The sequence below is a fragment of the Pseudorasbora parva genome, chromosome 16 (genome assembly GCF_024679245.1).
Source record: "Pseudorasbora parva isolate DD20220531a chromosome 16, ASM2467924v1, whole genome shotgun sequence".
NCBI classification, from domain to species: Eukaryota; Metazoa; Chordata; class Actinopteri; order Cypriniformes; family Gobionidae; genus Pseudorasbora; species Pseudorasbora parva.
In genome coordinates this window covers 26438055-26459986 of record NC_090187.1, presented here as the reverse complement: position 1 = coordinate 26459986, position 21932 = coordinate 26438055, and the positions used below count along the sequence as shown (strand labels likewise).

General features: G+C 37.2%; 1 protein-coding gene across 12 annotated transcripts in view; it reads left to right on the top strand.

The window, feature by feature from the left end:
- frmd4a (FERM domain containing 4A) overlaps positions 1-21932 on the top strand; it is a 199341-nt gene that overhangs the window by 116650 nt on the left and 60759 nt on the right. Inside the window, exon 1 of one of the 12 annotated variants that reach the window (XM_067420100.1) lies at positions 16892-17237. The exons of the other annotated variants lie outside the window; for them this stretch is intronic. The gene's annotated coding sequence lies outside the window, so the exon portion shown is untranslated. Of the gene's footprint in view, positions 1-16891; positions 17238-21932 lie in introns of those variants that run through there. 12 annotated transcript variants of the gene reach the window in all.

Sequence of the window (21932 nt, the reverse complement as noted above, 5' to 3'; positions counted from 1 at the left end):
ATGAGTGGACTCTTCCACTTCAAACTCTGTAGAGAGCACAGGTCTGGGTGGCTTGCATCCATTCTCCTCAGTCCGTTTGTCCCTTCGGTCCACAATCCATCAGTTTGTTTCCCAGCTGCGGAGCAGGTAAATGGGCCGTGCTGTTCTGGGATCCTTGTGATGTCAGAAAGGGAAAATTTAAGAGCCTTCTGGAGCTGTTCGGCCTTTTCTCATTCCAAACTGGAATTCTCTAAACATCACATCAGACGCAACCAAACACACACACTGATACGCCACAGCTGTATTTATCCACTATGGTATTTTCCCAGAACATAATGCATGTTAATCTCTGCACATTCTTTGGTGGTTATTTCAGGCTTTCATTTTGAGTTTGTGTTATCATGCTGATCAGAGTACGTATATGTGTGTGGCGTTGCTGCTGACGGGCTGATCGTATGATTGAGGGCCTTATAATTTCAGTCATTTAGGCTGCAGATGCTGCTTGGGAGTGTGTGGGAGAGTGCAACTGCAAAAAAATTAAGCAGTTTGTTTTGATTCAAAAATGCAAATTGGTGAGAGTGAGACAGATGCTGAAAATGGGTATTACCCAAAAAAGGTGATGAAATGAATATGCAAGTCGAACAGGTTTTCCAGAGGGAAATGTTATTGCTCTTTCACATCTTAGGAGATTTACAGCCGTTCTTAATTATGTTTTATCTAAAGCATCATCTTACAATATGTATAATATTTAAGGAAGAATAAAATAAGACTTTGGCATATCGTAAGAGTGTAGATTTATAAAATGAATGTGTATAGTATTGATCCGATCATTTGGTCTTCTTGGAAGAATCTGAGGAGAAATGTTCAGTATATTTTGAGATGTTTTAACTGGGTTAAAAACAACCCAAGTTGTGTTGAAAATGGACAAGCCCAGCAATTGGGTTGTTTTAAGCAAACATTAACCCAACCGTTGGGTTAAAGCAACCCAATCACTGGGTTTGTCCATTTTCAACCTAACTTGGGTTGTTTTTTTGTGTTTTTTTGGCAGGGACTTGTTATGCAGCTGCTAAATTCTTCTGGTTGTTTGCAAGTTTTTTTGAATGGTTGCCAGGGGGATAAATATGCTGTTGATAACTTGTTTTGATTGGCTGTCAGGGCATTGCTATGCAGTTGATAAGGTGTTTTGGCTGGTTTCCAGGGTGTTGCTATGTAGTTGCTAAGATTTTTTGGCTGGTTTCCAGGGTGTTGCTATGTAGTTGTTAAGATGTTTCGGCTGGTTTCCAGGGTGTTGCTATGTAGTTGTTAAGATTTTTTGGATGGTTTCCAGGGCATTGCTATGCAGTTGATAAGGTATTCTGTTTGGTTTCTTTCTATAATTTCACTACATTAAAGCTCATTGCTATGTAGGAGCAACAGTTGAGATCATTTTTTTGTTTTTGTCCAATGTGAATATTATTTCCCATACTACTGAACGGAGTCCCTTAGAGATGAACACAGAATCAAATATAAGAGATCAGAATATAGGCAACATATTTGAGAGAGTTTAATTCACAAACACGCTTCCATTAATATTCAGATATAAATTGTGATTAATAGAAATAGCCTTCTCTTCATGCATTACTGATTTAGTGAACCGACACAGATTAATTTGGGCTCAATCCAGCAGTTCTCTAATCGTGGGATTTCCCTGTGTGTGTGTGTGCATGTTTGTAATCTGGTGGGATTACAGTCAAATGGATGTGATTAGTGTATATTACCCACAAGGCCAGATCACGCACACTGAGACGAGGGAATCCCTAGATTTTCTGGGTTGAACACAGATATGAGAGCATGAGATGGCTGATATATTGTTTTTGATTATGTATGTAGTCTCTTCGGGATAATGGTGCTGTGGATGAAATCAAGTCTCTATGCCAATTAACTACAGTTAAAGCGAACAGAAAATGATTCTCTCACATTTTTTTTTCCCGGATTTATTTTCACATTAATTAAATAGCATTTTGCCAGTATGTATTTCATTATCACTAATGGTTTTTAGAAATATAGCTCTAAGAATAAACATTTGAATGGCATAATAATTTATGAGAAGTTTGTTTGTTTCATTGGTACACGGAAGCTTATTCATTAAGAATGTTCCAAATAATGATTCTAATTAAGATTTTAAATGGAAATGGAAAATGATGTGTGTGTGGCTGCATTTATTTATTACTGGTAGTTTAACATGCATTAAAACCACTACAATTTAAAATTACTGTTTTCTTTTTAATTGTATTTTAAAATGTAATTTATTCCTGTGATGGAAAGCTGAATTTTCAGCATCATTACTCGTCTTCAGTGTCACATGATCATGATATGCTGATTTGCTCCTCGGGAAACATTTCTGATCATGGTTTTAATGTTAAACAGTTGTTCTTAATATTTTTGTGAAACTGTGATAAACAATTCATCATCAAACTGTCTTAACATGAATTTAATGTGTCTCAGCTGGACACATTGTGTTGGTGGGCAACAGAGGAAGAGATTCTTAACGAACTTCCTGTTAAAATAATAAACACTTTAACCGAACTCTGCCCTGAGCCTTCATGAGTTGTCATATTCAGATATGAAAACCAGCATAGTCCAGAACATTTTCCCAATTACAGTCAGAAACTCCTGCGTCATCCTCTGTGACCTATAACCTGTTTGAGCATCATTAGGGCTGTTTTAATATTCATGCAAACACACTCATACTCAGATTAATCCTAAACTGAAGAACCTTTAATGGCTGTCAGTAATGCACATCATAAACACAGTCAGAAAACGTGAATGACATCAGTTAATGTTTCGGCATTGTGTTTGTGTGGTTAAAGATTTCACATAGACTGTGTTCAGAATACAGTATTTTTGCTGGAAGAACATTTTTAACAGCTATATTGTTGTCAAATGACCTCATATTGTGTGAATGAGAATGTGTAATCAGATATGTTCAAAATTGAGCATGTTGCATTGTGGGATACATTATACCCAGCACAGTGTTCTCCATTCTATGCTGCATATTTGGCAAATATAGAAGACCATTAGGGGATTTCACTCAGAAAACTTGCATACTGCGCACAATATACATACTGCACACTGAGGAAATAAGGAGTATTTTTGAAAACATAACCAAAGGATATTACTTGTTCTTTAGACATGAATCTATTGTAAGTATCTGCTTCAGTCTGAAGCAGTTGTTCTCAAACTGATAGGATCTTTTGGCTCAGAGGAATTCCAGAGCTGACTTATGCAGCTTCCAGGAACAAGACAGGTGCGCTGAGATGAGATTTGATTTAGTGCCAGTCAGGAATTGAGAGATAAATGCACCTGCAGCCACATTCTGTTACTATGGTGATACATGTGACTAACGGTGACATCAGGGCGTCAAGAGGAGGCTGAGATGCTGATATATTAGTATTTGAAAAGTAAATAGGAAAAGGGATTGAAGAGAGATGTGTGTGTCTAAACATTTTGGAAGGATACCCAAATTGCAAAACAACTCCTTGCAGTCTTGCGCTGTCTGACACACACATCGAAACGTGCGCAGAAGTCGTCCACCCCTAGTTCAGGAGTCTTTGTTTACCTGAATGTTCTTGATGTTAAGTTTTAGTTGATATAACTATATATTAAAGTCAAGCAAAGAGTTTTTGTCATTTAAATATTTGCATTACATTTTTTGTTTGCTTACATTGATGTTAAAATTGTATTGTCAGATATGTGACAAATTTGTGAGAAAGAATGTCTCACATTCAAAAGAATGTGAGACAAATAAATGGTATCATTCTCAGTTTTTAAATATTTTTTTAATATATAGTTTAAAGAGATTTTACACACTAATAGCAATATCATATCACATATCGAATATTGCATTATTTAACAAGGTTGCATATCGCATTTTTCTTCAATATCGCACAGCCCTAAATATATATATTGTAAAAATTTGAAATTTGCAACAACAACAAAAAAAAAAAAAATGTTTTTTGTTGGTTTATTTAAAAAAGGTAAGTAACCTGGTTGCCCTAAAATTTTGAGTTTATTGAAATTCAAAATTTGAGTTGATACAAAGAAGGAAATTTGTTTAATACATAGAAACTCAAAATATTATTGTATATGAACCACATATACCACAAACCACAAAATTGATAAATCATCAGATTTAAAACACACACAGTTACCCAATATGCTTGAAAAATCTTTTAATAATATTTTAATAAAGGTTGTCGAATCTCAAAACATGTTCATTGTATTAACTCAAAGTTTTAATTTCAATGAACTCAAAATTTTAAGGCAACCAACTTTTTTTCTAAATAATTTTTTACAGTGTATATAAAATTAAATCAATTTTACGGCAACCATACTTTTTAAATACAGTGTAGTTTTACAGTGTACATTTATTATAATATTTTCTATGTGAATATATTTTAAAATGTATTTATGTGATGCAAAGCTGATTTTTCAGCATCATTACTCTTGTCTTGTGTCACATGATTCTTCAGATATCATTTTAATTTGCTGATTTACTGATCAAGAAACATTTCTAGTTATTATGAATGTTTAAAAAACGTTTTAATATTTTTAACTGTGATACATTTTTTCAGGATTCTTTGCTCAATAGAAAGAAGAGAGCATAAATAGAAATCTTTTGCAATATTATAAATGTCTTTAATGTCCTTTTTTATCAGTTGAATGCATCTTTTCTGAACAAATTTATTAATTACTAACCCAACATTTTCTGTACATATAGCTATTCAGATCTGCTCTGATATGTAAAAACTTTTAGGTAGTGTTTTAGCAAGCTCACACTCAGGCCCGTTTCCACTCTGCTACTTTATGAGTTACCACTTTAATTGATGCAAAACTGATCAATTAAAAAATGGGTTCAAACTACAATTCCATTGACCATTGACTTTAATTGTGTGTGAAAGGATATCGTTTCTTCCTGTTTGAGAAAGTGATATCAAGGGTAGTCAAGGGCAGCTGTCCCACTTATTTCCTCTCTTTCTGTTTGATATTCTGTGTATTGGTTAGCCTACTGTATGTGATGGGTCATGAAGTTCATTGTGTCTGCAGTGCCTGCACAACACATCCAATCAGAGATTCAGCCAATCGGGGCTCAGTTCTGCCACCTGACCTGAACATACCAATCACAGCTTTGAGAAACTGTTGAGATGGGCATTTATGCAGCAGCCCGGTCAAAGTGATTGATTTACACTTGTTTAATTATAAATGAGTGGGAGAGAAACAGATATGTGGAAACTGCCCAATTAGTCTACTATGACAGTGGCACACAATGATGTACTCATGACTATGTGCATGTGTGAGATTAAATTTATGAAGCTCTATCTTGTTCAAGGAGGTTCAGTGTCACACAGTATCTCGGTTCCAGCTTCTAAGACAGCAGTCACTGAAATGAAAGCTCAAAAGCATATAGAAAGCACAACTTATTGATATTGGTTATTGGAAGAGATGGTTTAGGTAGATATTCACAGTGGTAAATATAATCTTTAACATCTCATCTGAATATTACAGTATTTACAAGTGTTAGATGTTGTCATGTTTATTAGTATTTTTGTAATATTTATATTTAGCTATAAATATATAGTACATTTTAGCACTTCAGATTAAACATATTTATTTCTGCAAAGTAACATTTCTAATTTCCATTTAAGTTTTTGATCTAGCTATTTATATTTTCTTTCTTTCAGCTTTATTTCAGTTGCTGAAAATAAATTCAGTAGTTTTAGTTTTAGGTATAATGCTGCTATGTTTATGTTGCAAGGCCTAAATTCCCTTGTGGCATATAAAATGGTTGTTTTGTCTTACTGTTTTTATTTATGTACACAAAATAGTATACAATTTTAATATTGACCATTTATCATGAAGGCATAACATGAAAATATCTGTCACATCAGCATTTTAAAGGTGGGGTAAATGGTATTTTAGGGGTATGGTATGTAGTTTTACAAAACGGACCCGGGCCGAGCCCAACAAACTTGTAGCCAATCAGCAGGTAAGGGGTGTGTCTATTAATGACATAGACTGTAAAAAAATATGGACGTAGTATCCGTGACGTCACCCATAGGATTCCGATAAGCCGTTCTGAAGCTTAAAGTAGGGGTGAGCTGGGCGTTGCCATCTTGTGAGCGAGTCATCGCGTGTCACTCCCGGATAACAGAAAATGGGCAAAAAGGCGGGATGTGCGCGGAGCTGAGGTGACGCAATGATTATAGACGGCAGATAAATGGCTATCCACTTGTAACCACGCCCTTAATTATGCAGAACTTTAAGGCTTTATATAACATAAACGAATGAGTTATAAAAAAATCACCCCCCTCACAGTTGTCATGAAAATCAAAATTAGCCAAAACCACAATTTGTACCAGGCTGTAAACATGTTTTTTTCTGCTGTAAAGTTGAGAATTTTAACATGGGGCTCAATAAGATTGTGCTCCCTTCTGGACCCTAGTGGCCAGTTAAGGAATTACAGTTAACATTAATTCCGTATTTGCTTCAAGATTGCGGGAGGTTGCCGCTTGATTAATGATGGTGAGAAGAGCACGCTCAGTGCAAATTATTATTCAAATGACCGAGAACTAACATATGGTGGCTTTTACCCGTTCATGTTTCAAGCGTTTTTTTTCCGCTCACAAACTGTGTCTGACAAGTAAGAGACTATAAATATGTTTGTTTCCTCTTTTCATGATCTATATAGCCCTAATCCGGTCATAATTGTAATATGTCATTAGTTGGACTTTTCATTGAATATTCAACCTGGATTAGTAACATTGAGATTCTGCCGAAGTCGTTGCCAGGGTTACGTATGTGTGGGGCGGAGCTAACAAAATAGGGAATAGGGGCGAGACCCTTTTGGGGAAGGGGCGTTTTTTTTTTTTTTTTGTGATTTGAAATATCAACAATGGTTACAAGAAAGCACTTACCCCACCTTTAAAGGTCCCATTCTTCACGTGTTTTCGAAGCTTTGATTATGTTTACAGTGTGCAATATAACATGAGTTCATGTTTCGCATGTAAAAAACAGTATTTTTCACACAATTTACTTATCTGTACACCGCTGTTTCCTCTGTTTTAAAAACGGCTTGATGATTTCCTTGTTCTATGAAGTCCCTTCAGAAATATGTAACGAATTCTGATTGGGCCAGCGCTTCCCGTGTTGTGATTGGACAGCAGCTTAACGTACTTTGCCCGAAAAGGTCCCGCCTCTTACCATAATGGGGAGATGCAAGCGCTGAACGCGCGCTCTTCTCCATGTGGGAGAGCAACAAGACCACTCCCCATATTTTGCATGTTCTTGTGGGCGGAGGGTTAGTCAACAAACGGTTCTAGTGACGTCATTACATCCCTGCACTTCCTGCTGTAGTCCAAACCGGCCGTTCGCTGTAGGCTTTGAAAGGGAACTTCAAGGGCATTGAACTTTGAGCTTTATAATTTTACAGGTATTATTTATGCTCTAACAGCAACTTTACAAACTAACTAAAGTTTGAAAGATGGAATCGTGAAGAACAGGACCTTTAATACTGATCATCCATTAGATGTTTTTCCATATTTCTTTTGCAGAAATTGATTAAATGTTTTAATATTTGACATTTCTATGAGTTATATTGTCAAAATGAGGCATTACATTTCTGCTCGTGAAACAGACCGTATAGGTAGGAGGCTCAGTAGGTGTTGAATGACGCAATAGAGTGTTTCTGGTGAAATAAAAACAGTTGCAGAGTGTGTGTGTGTGTGTGTGTGTGTGTGTGTGTGTGTGGGCTGGTAATCCCTACGTCATGGGGACAAAACGTCCCCACTACACTCTAAAAAATGCTGGGTTAAAAACAACCCAAGTTGGGTTGAAAATGCATCAACCCAGCAATTGGGTTGTCTTAAGCAACATTTAACCCAACCACTGGGTTAAAACAACTCAACCATTGGGTTAAAACAACCCAATTGTTGGGTTGGTGCATTTTCAACCCAACTTGGGTTGTTTTTAACCCAGCATTTTTTAGAGTGTAAGATGGCAATATCCAAAATCCTTGTCCTTGGAAGGAGTTTTTTGAGAAAGTAAAAATGCAGAATGTTTCCTGTGATGGGTAGGTTTAGGGGCAGGGGCAGTGTAGGGGATAGAAAATACGGTTTGTACAGTATAAAATCCATTACGCCTATGGAAAGTCCCCATAAAACATGGAAACACTATGTGTGTGTGTGTGTGTGTGTGTGTGTGTGTGTGTGTGTGTGTGTGTGTGTGTGTGTGTGTGTGTGTGTGTGTGTGTGTGTGTGTGTGTGTGTGTGTGTGTTACATTTAGAAAATACGGTTTGTACAGTATAAAATCCATTACGCCTATGGAAAGTCCCCATAAAACATGGAAACACTATGTGTGTGTGTGTGTGTGTGTGTGTGTGTGTGTGTGTGTGTGTGTGTTACATTTAGAAAATACGGTTTGTACAGTATAAAATCCATTACGCCTATGGAAAGTCCCCATAAAACATGGAAACACTATGTGTGTGTGTGTGTGTGTGTGTGTGTTTGTGTGTGTGTTTTATCTCAGGGGGGTCTATCATATCCAGGAACACCTGAAGTCCATTCACAGATCCATTTCAATTTAATAAACTGCAGATGTGTGTGTGGCCCAGAATGCTCCTTCACTAGTTCTTTTATCAACAAACTCGAAATTGCTCCAGTTTCTCCAGAATCCCAAGAATGCTTGACTGACTAAAGATGTTCTCTCATACAGAAATAGCCAACGGTGCTTCATGAAAGCATTCCTCTAACACACAGCATGGGAAAACAGCTTGATGACTCTGAGAGTAACCAATAGAAATAAAGAGAATGTTTAAGGAATAGTTTATCCAAAAAGTCCAACTGTCAATTCTGTCTAACAGAATTTTACATTTAATGTCTTCTTTTGAGTGCTGCAGAATCGTAGAACAACACGGGTGGGTGAAATGATGACACAATTTTCTTTTTTGAGTGATCTATTCCTTTAAGACCTCTCTTAGATAATGTTTCCTCTTAAATAGATCATCATTCCCAGGAGAGCCCTTTATTAAACACACACACACACACACACTAACATACACGGCCTGTGAAGAAGATCGTATGGAATGGCTGTATATGGCGAGAGCATTGATGTGGTCTGTGGTCAGAGTGTGTAAGAGGCTAGATGGAGGAGGAATAGTCTCTATTGCTGTAAGTGATGCTGTAAGCTCTCTCTGTCTTGTAATGTGTGTGTGAGTGATCATTTCTGCTGCTCTACTGACTCATATACTCACTGAGGTTTATGTCCTAGTTAAAACACACACACACACACACCTTCAAGCGCTCAGTGACTCGTTCAGAGCTGTATTATGCTGACAAACACACAATTAAAGACACACATAGTCATGTGAGAGGAGAGGAGATCTCATTTATCGATTCATGCAGTTCCTGAATCAGCAATGTCCATGTAGGCCTAACACACTTTTTGTTCTCTATGACTGGTGACAATTATAGCACAACTTTTCTAAAAGTTTTTTATTTAATGGGTTTGGCTAAGTTGTTCTGCACAATAAATCATAACTCTATGTTTGTGTTTGTCTAGCAAAAAATGGGTTGTTGTTTCTCATTTTAGCTTTTTTTTAACAGTTTACTTAAATAGCCCTGCAGAGTGACAACTTAAAGTTTAAAAATTAAAATAAGCCCATGATTTACTCTCTTTACCCTCAAGTCATCCTGGGTGTATATGCCATTGTTCTTTCAGATGAATAAAAGTTGAGTTACATTAAGAGCCCTTATCCAAGCTTTAAAATGGCAGGGATTGTTGTTCTGTTTTTGAAGTGCCTAAAAATGCATCTGTCCATCAAATAACATGCTTTGCATGGCTCCGGGAGGTTAATAAAGGCCTTTTGAAGCCAATTGTAGAGTTTGTGTAAGAAAAATTTAAAAACTTTCTGAATTAAATTTATGGCCAGTTGCCATCCGTGGAAAAGTGTTGAAAGTGCCTTCTCGGAGTTCAAGATGCGTACGCGACGTCGGACGAACGTACCAGGTCACATAAGCCTTTGAACTGCAGAGGCACATTCAACACCTTTTTTATAAACTGAATATGGAAGGTGATCGGCTGAAACTTTACTTAATAAAGTTTTACACAAACACATCAGTTCACATCCAAAGGCATTTATTAACGTCCCGGAACCATGTGGAGCACAATATTTGACTGACAAATATGCACTTTTATGGACTTTAAAACAAAACAACAATCCCTGCCATTTTACAGCTTGGAGTAGCCAGGACTTTTTTAATATAATTAAACTTTTATTGGTTTGAAAGAAGAATTTCATAGGATGATTTGAGAGTGAGTAAATCATGGGCTAATTTTAAATATTAAAGGGTTAGTTTGGGAGAACTAACCCTTTAATATTTAAAATATAAGGCCTTCAATATAAAAGGTATTAGTTATAAAGAACAAAATGGTTTTAGATTTCATTTTTTTAAAAATCTTGCATGAAACCATTTGAGGTGAATGATTTATTGAATCATTCATAAAGAATTTTTCATTTTTTTTTTTTTTTCAGTGTTTTTCAAATTTCCAATTTCACAGTACTCATAAAAAAGGAGGCAAAAAGTACCCAGATGATCTATTACTGTGTGCGTTTGATGGACACCTTACTATCCCATGAGGCAACGGGAGATGACTTGTGAATGGCAGTGAAGTGACTCAACTGATGCTGCTGGACACATGATAATGACAACACGGTGAATGTAGTATGTCCAGATTACATTCTACACACGCTCAGAACATACTTTTTTTAAGTGGTCGTGAAGTGATTACTTAATCAAAATTAGTACCTACTCGAGAGTATGCAATTTCGGACGCATCCAATGATTCATTGAAACAATCTGTTTTTGAACAAATTGATTGATTATATGATTCAGTGACTCACTTGTTGCCGCCTACTGGCGGAGTGATGTAACATACAGAAATAGTCACTAAAAAATCCCCACTTGTCTATAAAGCATATCACACTACCAAGAGTGTCTAGAGTGATGAAGATACATATAACACTAAATAGAATTTTCTTATTGAATTCATGCCCTGTTATTTTTGTCTAGATACAATCTTTAAGCTTTTTTTCTCTCTCTCATACACATTCACATTCACATTGTCAGAGGTGTATTTGCATTCACTAGTTCTACCCTCAATCAATATTCAAAAAGACTTGAGAACAGAATGACTCAGCTTTCAACACTGACTTTGGTTTCAAAGTGATTTTTAGCTTTGAAAACTTCAACTAAAACTAGATTAATGTGTTCCAGTACGTTTTAGTAAACTTTATCGACTCACGTGCTGTTTATCTGGTCTTGTTTATCTTATGTATTTTATCCCATGTGTTTCCAATGTATACGGTGGGATATATTTGTGTGTGGGTGTGTTAGTAGCCTAAGCTTTAGATGTTTAGGTTGTGTCTGTGTGTGTGCGCGTGTATGGTGTACAGGCCAGATGGGAGTAAAGCTTTGCAGTGAAATTACAGCAGGGGAGATCTCACACACGTTTGAAGTGCTTACATGTGGGTGTGTTGCTTTTTTCCCTCTGGATTTAACTGGAAACACATTTTCTTCTCTCATAACATACACGCATGCTGACATGAGGCACAAAAAGAGTCATGACTGGCTTCTATATTGCTTCTATATGTAGAGAAGTTACAGGTCTCTTTAGGCCATTCAATAACATTCTCGCATACATCTGAGCACAGTTATGATTCTCAGTTGTCCAATAGCATACACCTCTGTACAGACACAGGTGCTTGGTGTCCATCCCAAAAACATTGCTGGATAACTATGTTACAGTGCACAAATGGTTCTTTAATCCCTCTAAAGTTTCTAACTCTTTTATGACCCACAGCTAATACATCTAGACTTTCCCATGAGGAAAATACCATAAATATCTGCTGTTAAGCTCGCTCACACCTGGATCTGTAAAAACTCAAATTACACTAATTCAGTATCAACACAGGGCTCATTGCAGAGACTGTGGGGTAGCTTTGATGTGATTTAAAGGAGGTTTGTAACCACTGAGATTATTCATAAAAAACCTCCACCCACAGCCAACATCCTACACCCTAAACACCGAAACCCCACCAAAGCCCTGTGGCTTGTCCACCCCCAGCCCCTGAGCTGAAGATGATGAGAACATTGCACATTTAAGAGCCTATTTTATAGAAAGGACATTTTAGGACCGCAACACACACACAAGATGTATGGCCTGTATTTACATGCTTTCGTTGTATGTGAAAGTACAATCTGTGTAAACATTTTACGGAAGAAAGAAAAGAGAAACACGAGGGAAAGTAAATAATGAGCAAATTTGTATTAATTCATGAGTGAACTATCCCTTTAACCCTTTACCGCACACCTCTGGTCTTTAGTGATCCATTCACTACTCCTCCTCATTCATTTTTTAAAGTTAGACATCAAGCTTGTTTGTATTTCATAATCAAATCATTACAACAACAAAAAAATTCTTTTAAAAGAATGTCTGTTTTCCCATTTGTGTGCGTGTGTGTGTGTGTGTGTGTGTGTGTGTGTGTGACAAGGGATAAACTCTATCTTGCTTCAATTATAGGTCAGTATTGTTTACATCTATTTCAGACATTATAGGCCACATAGCTGTAACCTCAGTAAACACACACACACACACACGTACAAATAGCATTCAATTCCTTCTCCATCCAATTTGGTTTATGTCAGCCATACAACCTGTCCGTATGTCCTCAGAAGTAGAATGGTGAACCCGTGTGACCGCCTTCCGAAAAATAACAAACCCCTCGATGTATTCACACACATACACCCTGCTTTGTCTCTGAGCCTGAGGCAGTAAGACAAAAATAACCAAACTCAGAGACTCCTAACCAGAACCACATTTCCTGTATAGAAAAAGCCAGAGACGGCAAGAGAGGTCGGTTTCCCATATTTTTATACGTTTTGAGGAAATTTCACCCTTTCATTTTCTCAAAGAACATTGCAATCTCTTCCTCTTGTACTTTTCTGGCCGATTTAGACACAAAAGGCGGTATGTATTAAACAAATTGTGTGCCTTGGTCTGGCAGACATAGTTGGGCTTGGTTTTTCAGAAGTTTATTTTAGAACTTCTCTCTCCCCAGTCACAGTCGTGTGAGCCTGGACATTCTCATTTATTCGAAACGCCCCCACAGTATCAAGGGTTTCCTTTTGTACAAATGTCCACCTCCATCCACGCACAGAAATATACACACACACTATGCCTGTTTTAAACAACGGGCTCTTGTGACACTGTTGGGACCTGTGCCCAGAGGAAGGAGCCAAAAAATGTTAAAATATGTATTAGAGTGCAGAGAGATCAGGGATTGTTTAAATTGGACAGTAGTATTTCCGCTGTGGCTGGGGGGGCCAAAATTTAGCAGCGGTACAAACAGCCAGGATGATGTGACTCGCTCACTTTGCACCAGCTTCGTTATGACCTTAATAACGATTTAAATCAAAGATAAATGATCGGACTGTCATCAAATTCAACAAATACATTGAGATTTGATTGACTTCAGATAGGCTACTTGTGTTTGTTTATTGATGGCGTTATCACCAGCAGTCAGATAATAATGAAATGTAAGCCTGCAGCCTAATTGCATTATGTTTGGAGTGTTTTTCAATTACTTTTCAAAGGGCCTCCCATGAGTGTGCGTGAGAGAGTGATGAAGAGAGATGGAAAATCCTGACCCTCAGTGCAGTGTTTCTTTCCATCGTTCAAGTGCGTTTAAAGCAAGGCTGAAAATCGTTTAACCAAGTGCTGTGGAAATTCTGTGCTGGATCATTGTAAGTGCCGTCCATACACTTCCAGGGGGGCCTAAGCAAAACTCTGTCAAATGAGCAATTTCATTGTCAACAAACAATATACAGTGAGTTGAATTTCAATAAACATTAGTGCTAATGACAATGGTATTGTCAACACATTGCACTTTATGAAAAAGGTGTATAAATATGTAAAGGAAAACCCCTATAAAAACACATTAAACTGCCAGTAAGAGCCAGTCAAATTAAATCCAAATTTGCGTTAAGATAAATAAATGTTTATGAAAGTTTTGCTCTGACAGCTTTTTTTTAGCTACTAGGACATAGTGAGACAGATATAACAAGACAACACTGTAAATACAAATTAAAAACATCAAAGTTTTGGTTTTGCATGTGATTATGTGAAGTGTGTGTTGTTGTGTGAGGTTATGTAACTCTCTATCTGTGTGTGTGTATATATATATATATATATATATATATATATATATATATATATATATATATATATATATATATATATATAATAAAAAAGTATTATGTATGCCAGGTCAGTAGTTGGCGTTTCCTTTGTAAAGAAATAATACGCACCTACGCACATACAAGTTCTTTTAAAGAGCCAAACTTCTCATCTGTACGCGGACACCGCTTTCAAAGAGTCGCGTTTTTGTAGTTTACACAGACTAAAACAGTATCGTTTTCAAAACCTTGCACTTTGAAACATGGTTTTTATTTTATTTAAATGTGCTTTTTCAAGCCCCCAAAATGCTGTTGTCAAAGTTTTTGTTGAAAACAGTGTCATGTAAACAGCCCCTAAAGCATGCTAAATATAGTTTACTGAAGAAAGTACTACTAACTAAAATGTACTAACTTTAGACTAATGGGCATTGTTCTTAAAGCACTTAACAGGTCTGAAGAGGAATGTGTTTATTTCTTATTAAATCACGCACAAGAATGTTTTGATCATCACAAACTTGAAAATTACATTTCATCATGGGACATTTCTAACAAAACGCAGGTGACTAATATCGAACCCGGAGATCTAAACTTGAGTATTGTTTTTTAATGAATTTCTTGGTTTGGCAAGACTAAATTGGAATTTAAAATGTTACAAAAATAAATACCTACTTCGTTTTCTGCACATTTTCTCTTTTTTTCTGTTATAGGGAGGGAGCACTGTGCATTGAGGATATTATATCATGGCCTAGTTCAGAGAGATGCAAATTTGTTCAACATCACTTTTAAAAAACTAAAGGGCTTTTCACACTACATGGTTAAAATTGGGTTCTTTCTTACACTTGGGCTTTAAAGGTCACTTTGTGAATCATTAACTTGCTTACCCAAATTACTAACAAGCATTACTGAACTGATAACGCAATGCTCTTGTATAGTCATATGACAAATGTCAAAAGATACAGAAAATGTTTCTTTCTATTTTGTCTTTGCTTTTGTAGTGTTTTACCTCTTATAATTACATATAAGTAATTACCTCTAGTGATGAAAATGTCTCTGAATAAAATTTATTCAGAGACATTTTCATCACTAGAGGTAATTCAGTTCCTGTGAAAATGTTGTGCAAGCAATTCACTCTTGTATAAAATATGAAATGTAAAGTAACCCACAAAGAACACATATTTTTATTTGTCATTTTAAAGTCAGGTCCTATTTGTTAACATTAGTAAATGCATTAACTAACTTATGTGCAATACATCTGATAGGCTACAGTATTTATTTAACATTAGTTCATAAAAATACAACCTTTTATTGCTAGTTATTATATTAATAAATGTTAAAATAACATTTACTAAGATTAATTTTCATAGTTGCTAATATGAAAATGATAACTTTTTGTAAAGTGTTACCTGTGATTTTTTAATGTCATGGTCTGAGAATGATAGAAATAGCTCTGTGAATCGTTATGCAGAATTTATGCATGCAGGCTGTGACCCTTACAAGGAAAACACCTTCCAATTTTTGTAAAAGTTTTCATTGAGTCCTCTGCAATGTTGACTTTGCGGTGAAACGACCGTTAGACGTCTGTGTGAAGGAGTTCACACAAATCACCTCCCTCTAACAGCCGGTTCAGTTTGAAAGCATCTTTCAAACGTATCTCTCTCTTTTTTCCTCTTATTCGTTTACCCTGGCCAAACTAAATGGGAAAGGAAATCTGAATTAGAAACGAAGGGGCGGAAGAAGTCAGGCAGAGGGAAAGAGAGTGCAACCCATTCCCAAATGTTTCTGCGTTTCTTCTGCAAATCCAGATGTGGGTCTGTTAGTCATTGCATCTACACACACACACACACACACACACACACACACACACACACAGGGCTTTTTTCCGTAGTGCAGAAAATTCCTTGCAGTCATAGTATCAGATGGTAATAGTGGTACTTTGATATTTATGGTATAGGCCTACTCAATGGCTATCACATTCATACAGAATCTTACAGACAGTATTTGCACTACCCCAAAATATTTTAATGAATATGATAGGCATTACTGCCGGGTACATTGTTAAAAGCCAAACAAAATGTGCCAAACAAAATCCACAAAACATTCATATACCAGTATTTTTATCCTTTCAAAAAGTATCGTAGCAGTAACATTGTAATATTCTGGTGATATCACGTACTAAAAAATAGGAAATAACATAGAACTATCATGCTTTTTGGACATGTTACCATGGTACTTTTTTACGTAGGCCCTATTAATTTAAATTTTTGGACATTTTCAAAAAATGGCTAGCAAGTTTTGGACAGATTTAACCCTTATTCACTACACTTGCATATTCCATATCTGGTAGGCCAGTAGGCCTATTGTTTGTATTGATACTGCTGTATCTCATGTGTTGTTTTATTACTATTTATTCATGTTAAACAAACACACACACACACACACACACACACACACACACACACACACACACACACACACACACACACAAAACACCAAAAAACATAACTGGTGCAAACTGATGGCAATGTCAGGCTGGACTGTTTAGTTTGTGCGTCGCGTTTTGCTGGATCACAGTCGCTCCGGTGTCATTGGGGGAAAGGCGGAGGGAGAGGAGCAGCAGCAGGAGGAGGGGTTGGGGTTTGCTGTGGAGGAACTATGTGTGTGTGAATAGTGTTGTGCGGCTCTGCTTGCTGGACGCGGGCCAGCGGTCCCTGTGAAACAGCGCGTTGAGAGCGGAGAGGGATGGGATGGGATGTGCTGGCACTGCCGCTGTCAGTCCGCTCCGCTCCGCCTGTGCAGCTTCGCCGGGGATCACAACAACGACATGGATGATACTGACTTCGAAGATGATTTAGGCCGGCGTGTGAACGTTTTCTTTTCGGATTTAACCCATCTGGATTACTGTTGTTGCTGTTGTTGTTAGAGAACATTTATTTCTTATTTGAGCGAGGAATTCATGAACGAGGGAGAGTAAAGGATTTCCAAGCAAGGTAAATCGCGCGCATATCTCGCGCTTGTTTTGCGCTGGTCTCGCGCAGCGCTTCCAGATTCAGTCAGTCTGAGACGATGGAAGGATGGATACGTTAAATACGTGATGTTTTTTTTACTTAGCTACACATCTTACATTTTTTCCGATTACTGATTAAACCACACGATAGAACACTAATTTATGACCATACGCGGAGGTTATCCTGCTTAAAATCTGATTTTTGGAGGTGAAAAGGCTCAGAATGTAAACTGTTCATGTAATGCAGCTAGCCTGCTAACCATTTAACTTACCTCAGAAACACAGGCATGTTATGTGAGAAAAACTGCATCGTTTTCTCACAATGTTGATCTGTTTTGACGAATATCATGCTTAAGGTGATTTTCAGAAACTGATAATGTTGCCTTTAGAGGAGTTTGCATACAGAACTTGCTAGCTTGCTTTGCTTGGTCACCATTACTGCCCATTCAGACTCATTCATCCATTTTTCCAAGGCTATTAACCTGTGCTGACAGCTGAATGTGATCAGATCTGCTGTGGATAGAGACAGGAACTTAAAAGGATTGCATGCATGTGACCATCACGGTCATATCCTTAAAATCCTTGAACAATGCAGCTGTGTAAAGTCTTGCTTTATTAGATTTACTCGAAATGTCCTACGGCAACCTCATAGAAAGGACTGTGCTGTCTCTCAAGACCTAATAAAAAATGCAGTTTTTTATAGCAATCTGCCATAGGACATTACCATCAATATTATTATAGATAGATAGATAGATAGATAGATAGATAGATAGATAGATATCTGTCTCTCAAAAACTTTTAACGTCTGGGCTGCATAGATATGTTTCACTTTATTAATTTTGGTTGACGTTTCCCTATGGCAGCTGCCAAAGACTGATAAGATGTGAACTGCCTAGACAGCATTATTGGTGCATGGACCAAAAATGGGATAAACACCTCATTTGAGCCTTTTGGGGCTTCAAAAATGCATTACACTTTTATTTGATTTAGTAGCAATGTCCTAAGAGATCAGGCATCCTCATCTCTTTGGAGATCTGAGCTTCATACCTAGACATTTTAGGCATCATGCATGCCCTTTAAAATACCGTCTAGAATCTAGATAGCCGGCCCAGTAGCTTTTGAGGCAGAGCCTGTGATTGTTGTGTGTCTGTAAACAAAGCAGACTGGGCTGGGCTCTGCCTATCTAGGCAGCTGTGGTCCTGCCGGCTCAGGGTGACGGATGTCTTTTTTTTAATGCTACTCACCCTGTGAAGTCTGCACTGCAGGGCAGCAGTGTCAGCAGGCTGATGTACTCTAGCACACATGGTCGGGCATGAAATCTAGACCTGTACTCGCCTAGACTTTTTATCATTTGTCACTCTGCACCATGAGACTTAATTTGTGCCTGGATTTGTGATGAACATCGATTGTTCTGCCTTTGTGTGTTCCATGTGCATGCGTGGTCAATGTGGTGCACTGTCATTTTGTTGTCAATGTGCATCAAGGGGAAATAATGGCTAAATACCCCCTTGCTGTGTGCATTGAGTTATGTCTGATGGCCTGTACCATCACAAGGACATCAACCACCTCCTATCATGTTTAATATATGTCTGATACGATCTGAATTGAATGTTCGCTAATTAAAATGCTCTTAAATCTGTATCTTCTACACATCTTAATGCTCAGTGAGAGTGTATGTGAGGCTAACATGTAGCTTAGGATTTAGTACGGATAAACCGCAATGAAACCCTAAACAGGGCATCAGGATCAATCTTAAATCTGCACCAGAGATTGGGTTTATCATTGGAGCAGATTATATTACACTGTAATCGTCTTCTCTGCAGTGTGCATCAGAGTAACTACACTTTTATATTAGGACTGTACGGTCTCTAAGGTATCCAATTGTTATAAAATGACAACTAAAATTACAGCTTTATAAATAAATACAAATTGGGGTGTAAACTCCAGATTTGCTGTGCATGATTGAAGGGCTGCACAATATGATTATGAAATAATGCTGATAATTAATAAATATGAACAAATATAAATATAATAAATATTTGTGATGATAATGATTATAATTACATAAAATATTAAACAAATAAGAAATATTACTATTGTAATAAAAAAAAATTGTTTTTAAAAGATTACCAATAAAAGTTTTAGTTAAGTATTAATGGCTGTCATTATTCATTTTCAAATTAAACTATCAAGCTTTCTTTTTAGAATAAAACCACAGGAAACCTTTAAAGGATTAATTCAGTTTAAAATAGAAAGTTATATAAATTAAGTTATAATAATACATATCCTGATGCTTCCACATACTCCACATGGCTCCAGGGGGTTAATAAAGGCCTTCTAAAGCGAATCGATGAGTTTTTGTAAGAAAACGTATGAAAAAATCATAACTAGTACGTATGATGTAGAGGTAAGAGGTACTTTTTTCGTAGGTTGAATATGAAAGACGGTCTGGTGGAAGCTAAATATTTTACTTGATAAAGTTTTAAATATGGATATTTTTCTTACAAAAACCCATCGATTTGCCTCAGGAAGACTTTATTAACCCCCGGAGCCGTGTGTTATGATGGATGGATGCACTTTTTGAGCTTTAAAGGACAACTCCGGTGAGAAATGAACCTAGGTGTAATTAACAGATGGTTACAGAGTAGACCGTTCTCTGGGATGCGTTTTCATGGAAATCGAATGTAAAGAGTTTCATCTCTAAAATCAGATTAGCTTATAACACTAGTCTATGGGGCACAGGGTAGTGAAATTAAACCGCTAGGTAATACCACTAACAAGGCTAAAAATAGCCTCAAACTAACACAGTAGCATAATGAGGGCCCCTACATGCAAACCGAAGCATTGAGAACTTTGTAAGAGTACAAACAGTTTAATAAGAAGATACTTTATAAACACAGTGCATTACGCGTTCATGGACAGACTTTGAAAACAAACAAAAAACAGATCTTGGAAAACAGTCTCGACTCGTCAGGCCACGAGCGCTCTGCTAAGTGATGAACTGTGACTTGGAATCTCATATGGTCTGTTGTTTCCGGAAGAAAACACTGAACACAACAGAGAAAATAAATAAATAAATAAAAAAATGTCCATGTTATTTTTACATTTCACAAACTTAATTCCTATTGACCAGCTCACTTAGAACAGCGCTCGTGGCTCGACTGGTCGAGACTGTTTTCCAAGATGGCGCCTGTGCGTGAACACGTAATGTTTATAAAGTATCTTCTTATTAAACTGTTTGTATACTTACAAAGTTCTCAATGCTTTGGTTTGCATGTAGGGACCCTCATCATGCTACCGTGTTAGTGTGAGGCTATTTTGAGCCTTGTTAGTGGTATTAACTAGCGATTTAATTTTACTACCCTGTGTCTACCCTGTGTCTACCCTGTGCCCCATAGACAAGCGCTATAAGCTAATCTGTTTTTAGAGATGAAACTCTTTACATTCGATTTTCATGAAAATGCATCCCAGAGAACGATCTACTCGGTAACCATCTGTTAATTACCCCTAGGTTCATTTCTCACCGGAGTTGTCCTTTAAACTCGTTTATTGCCATTCTTGGAAGAGCCTGGATATGTATTAATATATACGGTAACTCTGATTGTGTTCAACAAAAAGAAGAAAGTCATACACCTAGGATGGCTTGAGGCTGAGTAAATCATGGGGTGATTTTCATCTTAAAGTGAACTAAACCTTTAAAGCTTATATTTTGTTGATTACAATATATAAGTGCTTCTAAAGTTCTTGTTGCAAGTTTGGGAAGATGGTTAGCGCAACATGCTCTTTATGAGTGACTCAAAAACGATTTTTTTTAACCGTGATTTATTGTGACGAGACCTATGTGATTTTAATGACATCACAGGTTCGTAGGGCAATGTGAGTGTAGGGTGCCACTGTGGAGTTCAGCTGAGGAAGCAGTGACTCACAGTTCAGTGATTACAGGCGAGGCATTTTGTAATCCCACACCAGACGCAGCACACAAACACACTACTACAAACACACAATTCCCAGCACCTGATTGTTAGATTCTGACATTGTGGTTGAGAGCTGTTCACCTCCCCCTCCAGATACACCCTAGTGAGATGTGTTCTCATTTAGTGGAGCGGAGGTTTGACATCTTGAGCTTCAGGCTTTAGCGATGTGCTGTTTGCTCCATTCAAAGCCTCAGGTTTTTAATCTCCTATTGTGTGGTGGGAAGTGTTCCTATCAAGCCTGACTCAAACATTAAGAGGTTTAATATGGTGATGTAACAAAACTGTGGCGCTTTTGGGCTACCGCAAGGTCGGCAATAACGTTTAACCTTTAAGATCGGAAAGTAAGCCCAATATCAGATGCCACCAACTCTTGATTCTGGGATCTGCATGTCTCGCCCACATGGAAACTTCTTCCTTGAGAAACCTTCAGAGATCTCCACAATGTTGGAACAACCATCATTTACACATCCCACCAGAACCATGTTTGTTTATTAAATGTTTTGGTTAATTTGAATATGGTTTTCGCTGCAAATAAGAGTGTAGTGCTGTTTAACTTTGTTTAAATCCATTCGATTGGTGGGTTGCCCAAACAATAATCACCTCTTTGTTTTTAGAAAATCCTGTATAATTGGGGTGATTTCGGGTTAACAACCCAATCAGATGTGTTTCTTACGTGAGGTTTACATAAAGATACTTTCAAAGGG